Raw genomic sequence first — 9663 nt, 5'->3', positions numbered from 1 at the left:
AACCGGACCCAATTCTGCAGGAAGCTCACGTTTATATGCATTATCATTTATTTTCTCTAACACCTTAAAAGGACCAGCAGCGCGGGGCATTAGTTTAGACTTGCGCAATTCAGGAAAACGATCTTTGCGCAAATGCAACCAAACAAGATCACTAACATCAAACACAACATGCTTTCTTCCTCTATCCCCAGCAATTTTATACTTAGCATTCATGCGTGCTATGTTGTCTTTAGTAGTCTCATGCAATTTTAGTATCAATTCAGCACGGTCTGTAGCATCCAAATTATTTTGCACAGAAGATGGTAAAGGCTACAAATCAATAGGTGCACGTGGTACAAAACCATAAACAATCTCAAATGGGCACATCTTAGTGGTAGAATGCAGCGAATGATTGTAAGCAAATTCAACATGAGGTAAACATTCTTCCCACAATTTTAAGTTCTTCTTCAAAACAGCCCGCAGCATAGTAGACAAAGTTCTATTTACTACTTCAGTTTGTCCATCAGTTTGGGGATAACATGTAGTACTAAACAGCAATTTAGTCCCCAACTTAGCCCATAAACATCTCCAAAAGTGGCTAAGAAATTTAGTATCACGATCAGAAACAATAGTATTTGGCACACCATGTAAACGCACAATTTCGCGAAAGAACAAATCAGCAACATGTGTAGCATCATCAGTTTTGTGACATGGAATAAAGTGTGCCATCTTAGAAAACCTATCCACAACAACAAAGATACTATCCCTCCCCTTCTGTGTACGAGGCAAACCCAAAACGAAATCCATAGAAATATCCTCCCACGGTACACTAGGAACAGGAAGAGGCATATATAAACCATGTGGATTAAGTCGAGACTTAGCTTTTTGACATGTAGTGCAGCGTGCCACAAATCTCTCAACATCTCGACGCATACGTGGCCAAAAGAAGTGTGCAGCAAGTACATCCTACGTCTTCTTCACACCGAAGTGACCCATCAATCCTCCTCCATGCGCCTCCTGTAACAACAAAAGACGAACGGAACCATCTGGGATGCATAGCTTGTTAGCACGGAACACAAATCCATCATTGAGGACGAATTTGTTCCATGTTCTACCATCTTTACAATTCAGCAACACATCTTTAAAATCAGCATCAAGCAAGTATTGTTCCTTTATGGTTTCTAATCCAAAAATCTTGAAGTCAAGTTGAGATAGCATAGTATAACGGCGCGACAAAGCATCAGCAATAACATTATCTTTACCCTTTTTGTGTTTGATAACATAAGGAAAAGACTCTATAAACTCAACCCACTTTGCATGGCGACGATTCAACTTAGCTTGACTACGAATATGCTTCAAAGATTCATGATCAGAATGTATAACAAATTCTTTAGGCCATAAATAATGTTGCCAAGTTTCTAATGTCCGAACCAGCGCATATAATTCTTTATCATAAGTAGAATAGTTCAGACTAGGTCCACTCAATTTTTCACTAAAATATGCAACAGGTTTGCCCTCTTGTAATAACACACCTCCCAAACCAATTCCACTAGCATCACATTCAAGCTCAAAAGTCTTATTGAAATCAGGAAGTTGGAGTAATGGAGCATGTGTTAACTTATCTTTCAGAATCATGAAGGCGTTTTGTTGTGCATCGCCCCACACAAAGGGCACATCCTTCTTTGTAAGCTCATTCAGCGGCGCAGCAATGGATCCAAAATCTTTCACAAAGCGCCTATATTAACCAGCGAGGCCAAGAAAACTCCTCACTTGTGTGACCGTCTTTGGCTGCGGCCAACTCTCAATTGCCTCAATCTTGGCTGGATCAACTTCAATTCCCTGCGCAGTAACAACATAGCCAAGAAACGCAACTCGATTGGTGCAAAAGGTGCACTTCTCAAGATTACCATACAAACGTGCATCACGTAAAGCATTGAAAACAGCACGTAAATGATCCAAATGTTCCTCCAAAGATTTGCTATAAATCAGAATATCATCAAAGTATACCACCACAAAACGTCCAATAAAAGCACGTAAAACTTCGTTCATCAGTCTCATGAAAGTACTAGGTGCATTAGTTAAACCAAAGGGCATTACTAACCACTCATATAAGCCGAACTTAGTTTTAAACGCTGTTTTCCATTCATCTCCTAATTGCATACGAATCTGGTGGTAACCACTACGCAAATCAACTTTAGAGAACATAATAGAACCACTCAATTCATCAAGCATATCATCTAAACGAGGTATAGGATGACGGTATCGAATGGTAATATTATTAATACCTCTACAATCAGTACACATGCGTGAAGAACCATCCTTCTTAGGTACCAAGATAATAGGAACAGCACATGGACTAAGAGACTCACGAATGTAACCTTTATCTTGTAGAACCTGAATTTGTCGCTGAATCTCTTTCGTCTCTTCAGGATTGGTACGGTATGGTGCACGGTTGGGCAGCGAAGCTCCTGGAATCAAGTCAATCTGGTGTTCTATCCCACGAATAGGTGGCAATCCAGGTGGAACATCTTGTGGAAACACATCAATGAATTCCTGCAAAAGGTTAGCAACCGCAGGTGGCAAAGAAGGAGGCATATCCTCAAATGAAAACAGAACTTCTTTGCAAATAATAGCATAGCATTGAGTAGTGTTCACATCAAGTTCAGCAATATCAGATTTGCTAGCAAGCAAACAAGGATTCTTCAAACGAATTTCAGTAGCATGGTTCGAATCAGATTTAGTATTAGTCTTATGGGGCACAAAATCTGCAGCAACAATCTGATTTTCACTCTTATGTTTCTCCTCGTTTTTTACTCTACTAGCTCTAGCAAGATCATCTTTTACTATTTGTTCAGGAGTCATAGGTTTGAGACCAATTTTCTTTCCATCATGCATAAAAGAATACTGATTAGTTCTACCATTATGAACAGATTCTCTATCAAATTGCCAAGGTCTACCAAGTAACAAAGAACAAGCTTGCATAGGTACAACATCACAATCAACAAAATCAGAATATGTACCAATAGTAAAATGCACACGTGTAGTTCTTGTTACCTTGAGCTTCCGAGAGCTCTCAAACCATTGAATGTAGTATGGATGTGTGCGCTGTCTTGTAGAAAGAGAAAGCTTCTCCACCATGTCAACGCTAGCCAGATTATTGCAGCTCCCTCCATCAATAATGATCCTTATAGCTCGCTCTTTTACAACGCCTCTTGTTTGAAACAGATTGTGGCGTTGATCATGCTCAGCTTTGCTCAATTGCACGCTCAACACACGCTGTGCAACTAAGCTCCTGTACTAATCAGCAGTGTCAGCATCCATTACCTCTATCTCTCTCTCAGAATCAGAATTGGCACCATCACGTGCAGCAATAAGGGCCAATGTATCTTCATCAAAGTCACTTGCAGAATCATATTCTCCATCTTCACGCACCAACATCACACGCTTTGTTCTGCATTCTCTCTCTATGTGACCAAATCCCAAGCATTTGCGACATTGAATGTCGCGCGTCTTCCCTGTGGAGGCCATGGAAGATGAACTCCGAGGAGGACCAGCAGATGGTGGTGGAGTCGCAGCAGGTGGTGCTCGTGATGCAGGCGCGGTGTACTTGGAAGTAGTAGGTGCTGGTGCAGTCCCACGCGATGGTGGCGCTGATTGTCGCGGAGACCACGACGATGTACGACCTGCAGAAACATTAGGTCTTCTCCATGGTGGTTGACGATCCTGCACTTCACGTTCAGCTTTGCAAGCAAGATGAAACAAGCGAGTAATAGTGTTATACTCCTTATAATCTAAAATATGTTGAATCTCTTTATTCAAACTACCAAAGAAACGTGCAAGCATAGCCTCATTATCCTCTACAACACCACAGCGAATCATACCAGTTTGCAATTCTTGATAATAGTCTTCTACAGAATTTTTCCCTTGTTCTAAGCGAGACAATTTCTTAAGTAAATCACGCTGATAATGTGGAGGAAGAAAACGAGTACGCATAGCAAGTTTTAAACCAACCCAAGTAGTAGGAATATTAGCAGGACGTGCTCTACAATGTTCAGACCACCAAATATGATGAGGTCTAAGACCCCGTGTGTGGCCCGATCTCGCGGATTGACTTCGAAACCAAGGGGGAAGATGGGAAAACGCGAGGAACACGAAGAACACGGCGATGAACACGAGGAACTCCGAGACTCACGCACACACACACCCCGATACACCCGATGCTTACCTCCGTGGCTCGATGGACCACGCCAATAGAATCTCCGAGGAAGAGACACGCGGTAGAATTCCCCGGGGAGAGATTGGGATTGGAGAAGAAGAGCTTGGTGAGGGAGAGAGAGTATCTTGTACTAGAATCTCACTCAACAAGTTCCAAATCAACAACCAAGGTGCCTTGATTACAGAGGGATGATACCCAAGGGAGACTAAGCTCAAATTTAGGTTTGAGTTCAAAACAAGTCTAAAGAGCTAAAGGGGTGCTTGGGGTGCTTATATAGTCTTACAAGGCGTCACAGGCCGAAAAGGTAAGTTTGGGCCGAAAATATAACTTAAGTCGCGCAGGCTGGTCGAGGCCGGTCGGGCCAGGGCTGTGACCGGGGCGGGCAGTCGAGGCCGGTCGAGACCGGGCCAGTGACCGGGCTGTCCGGTTTCAGACCGGGCCTGGGACCGGGCGGTGACCGGACGAGGCTCCAAGTCCCCTGGATGGCGCCCGGATGTCACGAGCGCGAATCCCGGTTTCGGCCAGGCGGCCGGTCAGGCCGGTCAGACCGGGCTGTGGACCGGGTGATCCGGTCCGGGAGCCGGTCTGACCGGGTTCTGGACCGGCCGTCCGTCTTCTCTTCCTTGCGCTCTTCGGGCGACTTCCTGTCCAACTCCATGTCCATCTTCGTGTCCATCTTCTTGTCCAGCTGCTCCTCTCCTCCCTTTGACCATGGCGTATCCTCCTCTTGGTGACCTTGATGCTCCTTGTACCTAATGACACATAACACGTCGGCATGAGGTAGCAATCCATCCAAAGGTGTACCAAGATCAAGGGTGGTGAGGAGCGAGTTCACCTCATCATGTAGCGCTTTGACTCGGGCTCGTGTCATCGGTCCACTTGGGGGACTTGTTGGTCTTGGTGTGGAGGTGACCGAAGGCCACCCGCATCATCTCCCCCCTTGGGAAAGAGTCGTCCTCGACTCTTGTTCCTCTTCATCTTCATGATATGGCGACAAGTCCGCAACGTTGAAGGTGTTGCTCACCAAGTACTTGGAGGTGGGGATGTCGATGACGTAAGCATTGTTGTTGATGCGTTTGAGAACCTTGAAGGGACCATCTCCTCTTGGCTTGAGCTTGGAGTTGCGCTCACGAGGGAACCTTTCCTTCCGGAGGTGTATCCAAACGAGGTCTCCTTCTTGAAATATCCTTTCCTTCTTCTTGGCGTTGAGGCGGGTAGCTTGACGAAGCACATGTTCTTGAATGGTAGCTCTTGTTTCTTCATGAAGTTTCTTCACGTCGGCGGCGCGCTTGGCGAAGTCCATGTTCGTTCGCTCATGAAGGGGAAGTGGTAGTATGTCGAGTGCCGTGAGCGGCTCAAACCCGTAGACGACCATGAATGGACTCCTTGATGTAGTCGAGTGCTTGGCGCGGTTGCAGGCGAACTCCGCGTGTGGGATGCATTCCTCCCATGACTTCAAGTTTTTCTTCACGAGGATGCGTAGGAGGGTGGAGAGGCTTCGATTGACCACTTCCGTTTGGCCGTCCGTTTGCGGGTGCGATGATGATGAGAATAAGAGCTTCACTCCAAACTTTGCCATGAGCGTCTTCCAAAGATAACTCATGAACTTGACATCTCGATCCGACACAATGCTTTGTGGTACTCCATGTAGGCGAACGATTTCCCTGAAAAACAATGAAGCAATGTGTGAAGCATCGTCGCTCTTATGGCAAGGTATGAAATGAGCCATCTTAGAGAATCTATCCACTACCACGAATATAGAATCATGACCATGCTTAGTGCGAGGCAATCCTAGAACAAAATCCATGCTAATATCGGTCCATGGTGCATGTGGAATAGGCAAAGGGGTATAAAGACCATAGGGATTGGAGGTAGACTTAGCTTGTAAGCATGTGGTGCACCGGCGGCAAAGGCGTTCGACGTCGCGGTACATTCTTGGCCAATAGTAGTGGGTTGAGAGCATGGCATATGTCTTCTCTCGACCAAAGTGACCCATAAGACCTCCTCCATGTGACTCTTGCAAAAGCAATTTTCGAAGCGAAGACTCGGGGATGCAAATCTTGTTAGCTTTAAACAAATAGCCATCATGCAAATAGAAATCATCCACTCCTCGCTCAACGGAGCACTTCTCAAAAATTGGAGCAAAGAAAGAATCGGAAGGATAGAGTTCTTTGATCTCTTCAAGTCCCAAAACATGAAAATCCAAACGAGTTAGCAAAAGGGTGTTTTTGCGGGAAAGAGCATCCGCCACAACATTGTCCTTGCCCTTCTTGTATTTGATCACATATGGGAAGGACTCAATGAACTCGACCCATTTTGCATGTCGTTTGTTCAAGTTGTGTTGGCTTTTCAAATACTTCAAGGACTCATGGTCGGAATGAATGATAAACTCTTTTGGCCAAAGATAGTGTTGCCAAACTTCAAGAACACGAACCAAAGCGTAGAGCTCCTTGTCATATATAGGATAGTTGAGGCGTGCGCCATCCAACTTCTCACTATAATATGCCACGGGTTTGCCCTCTTGCATAAGCACACCACCAATACCAAGCCCACTTGCATCACACTCAATCTCAAAAGTTTTGGCAAAATTTGGAAGAACAAGAAGTGGAGCTTCGGTAAGGCGTTTCTTCAACTCATCAAAAGCATTTTGTTGGGCCTTGCCCCAAACAAACGGAACATTCTTCTTGGTAAGCTCATTCAAAAGGGCAAGCAATGGTGCTAAAGTCTTTGACAAAGCGGCGGTAAAACCCGGCAAGTCCATGGAAGCTTCGGACTTGGCCAACATTTGTAGGGGTAGGCCAATTATGGATGGCCTCCACCTTGGAAGAATCAACTTCAATCCCATTAGCGGAAACCACAAAACCAAGAAAAACCAATTTGTTTTGAGCAAATGTGCACTTGGGGAGGTTAGCATAAAGCTTTTCATGGCGCAAGATGCACAAGACTTCTCTCACATGTTGCACATGGTCCTCGAGGTTTTTGCTATAAATAAGAATATCATCGAAGTAGACAACCACGCTCTTGCCAATGAGAGGACGCAAGATGTGATTCATGAGGCGCATGAAAGTAGATGGTGCATTGGAAAGACCGAAAGGCATAACGAGCCATTCATAGAGACCAAGTTTGGTCTTGAATGCCGTTTTCCATTCATCACCAATAGCCATGCGGATTTGATGGTAACCACTACGCAAATCGACTTTAGAGAAAATCGTGGCACCACTAAGTTCATCTAGCATGTCATCTAAACGCGGAATGGGATGGCGGTAACGGACGGTAATGGCATTGATGGGGCGACAATCCATACACATCCGTTGCGTCTCATCCGGTTTAGGCACAAGGATCACGGGAACCGCACAAGGGCTAAGGCTTTCACGGACATACCCTTTGGCGAGGAGATCTTGAATTTGACGGTTGATCTCCTTGGTCTCTTCGGGGTTGGTGCGGTAGGCGGCACGGTTTGGGAGCGGAGCGCCGGGTATGAGGTCGATGCGGTGTTCTATGCCGCGGAGTGGTGGTAGTCCATGAGGGAGCTCGTCGGGGAAGACGTCTTGAAATTCCTGCAAAAGAGACAACAAAGACGGAGGAATGTTGGTTAAGTCGTTAGTCTCCGACGCGGGTCCCTTGCATATGAGGACATAGTGTAATATGGTGGATGGGTTCTCTTGGAGCTCTCTCCACTCACTCTTGGTGGCTAGAAGGACACTCTTGGACTCACTCATATATGGCTTGTGGCGCTCACTCTCTTTGTGGTGGGTCGCTCCCTCTCCTCTCATCTCACTATGGTGGGTGTGGAGTTGTGCCCTCGCTAAAGCCTTCGCATTGTCCGCGATGATTTGGCTAGGAGTCATCGGGCGCAACTCGAACTTCTTGTCGTTGACCTTGAAGGTGTATGTGTTGGAGAGTCCATCATGTATAGCCTTCTTGTCATATTGCCAAGGGCGGCCAAGTAACATGTGGCACACCGTCATGGGTACCACGTCACACTCGATGGTGTCCTCATAAGGGCCGATCTTGAAGTTGACGGTGACGGTATGTTGTATCTTGACGTTGCCCTTGTCACTCAACCATTGGATATGGTAGGGGTGAGGATGCTTGCGGAGAGTAAGGTGGAGCTTCTCACACAACTCGGTGCTTGCAAGGTTATGGCAACTTCCACCATCTATGATGACTTTGATCGACTTGCCACCAATTCCGGCACGGGTTTGGAAGATGTTGCACCTTTGGTCTTCCATAGCATGAGGTTGTGTGGTTAGCACCCTTGTGACCACAAGTGAGGGACTTGGGTCATGCTCACATAAGAGAGGATCTTCTCCACTTTCTTGTTCATAAGCTTCTTCACTTGCCACGGCGGCTTGCACAAGGGCTTCATATTCATCCTCATCAAGAGTCTCGATGTCACCATTCTCCATAGTGATCATGACCTTGGTGTTCTTGCACTCAAACGATTTGTGACCTTGGGTGCCACACTTGAAGCAAGTGACACTAGAGGGTCCCGTGGATGCCTTAGAGGAGGCGGTGGAGGAGACCGTTTGCTTCATGCGACTTTGGATAGTCGGCTTCTTGGAAGGTGTAGAGGATGCGTCGGCCTTGGCACTTGTAGCATAAGGAGTTGATGTAGTAGGAGGAGTCGATGTAGCGAGCTTGGAGGAGAAATAGGACTTGGCCTTGGAGTACTTGATGTCCTCAATCACTTGGCGCTCGGCCTTCGATGCTTGGTGGACTAACTCAACCATGTTGGAGTAGGGTTGGAACTCGACAATCCTCTTGATAGGATAAGTAAGGCCATTGAAGAAACGAGCAATTGTTTGTTCCTCGGACTCTTGGATGTTGGCTCGCATCATAGTGAGCTCCATCTCCTTGTAGAACTCCTCAACGGTCTTGGTGCCTTGCTTCAACTTTTGGAGCTTGTTGAAGAGGTCGGTCATGTAGTGTGCGGGGACAAAACGAGCATGCATCTCCTTCTTCATATCTTCCCAAGTGTCAATAGGAGGTTCACCCTTCTCTTCTCGAAGAGTGAGGACTTGTTCCCACCAAGTGTTGGCGTAGTCTTCAAACTCGAGTGATGCCATAGCCACTTTCTTGGCACCGGAGTAGTTGTGGATGCGGAAGATCTTGTCCACCTTGAGTGCCCATGAGAGGTAAGCTTCGGCGTCGTCTTCACCTTTGAACTTGGGCATGTTGAACTTGAGCTTGCCATACATGTTCTCTTCATCTTCCAAGTTTCTTCTACGAGGAGGGCGCCGTCAACTCTTGCGGCTAGAGGTGGAATAGGAGGTCTTCTATGGCCAACCATAGCATTGGGTTGGCGTTGGAGTTGAACACTTGCTTCACTTGGTTCACGGTGAGGATGTGGTTGAAGATCTTGTCGCGGTTGAGGACGATGCTCAAGGTTGGGTCTCTCATCTTGATCATGGTGTAGTTCTCCTCGTCCACGTTGGTCATGGTGAGGGTGGCGACGAAGATCTCGC

The sequence above is a fragment of the Lolium perenne genome, chromosome 1, assembly GCF_019359855.2.
Source record: "Lolium perenne isolate Kyuss_39 chromosome 1, Kyuss_2.0, whole genome shotgun sequence".
Classification (NCBI taxonomy): Eukaryota; Viridiplantae; Streptophyta; class Magnoliopsida; order Poales; family Poaceae; genus Lolium; species Lolium perenne.
Note: the sequence above shows the minus strand (reverse complement) of the source record.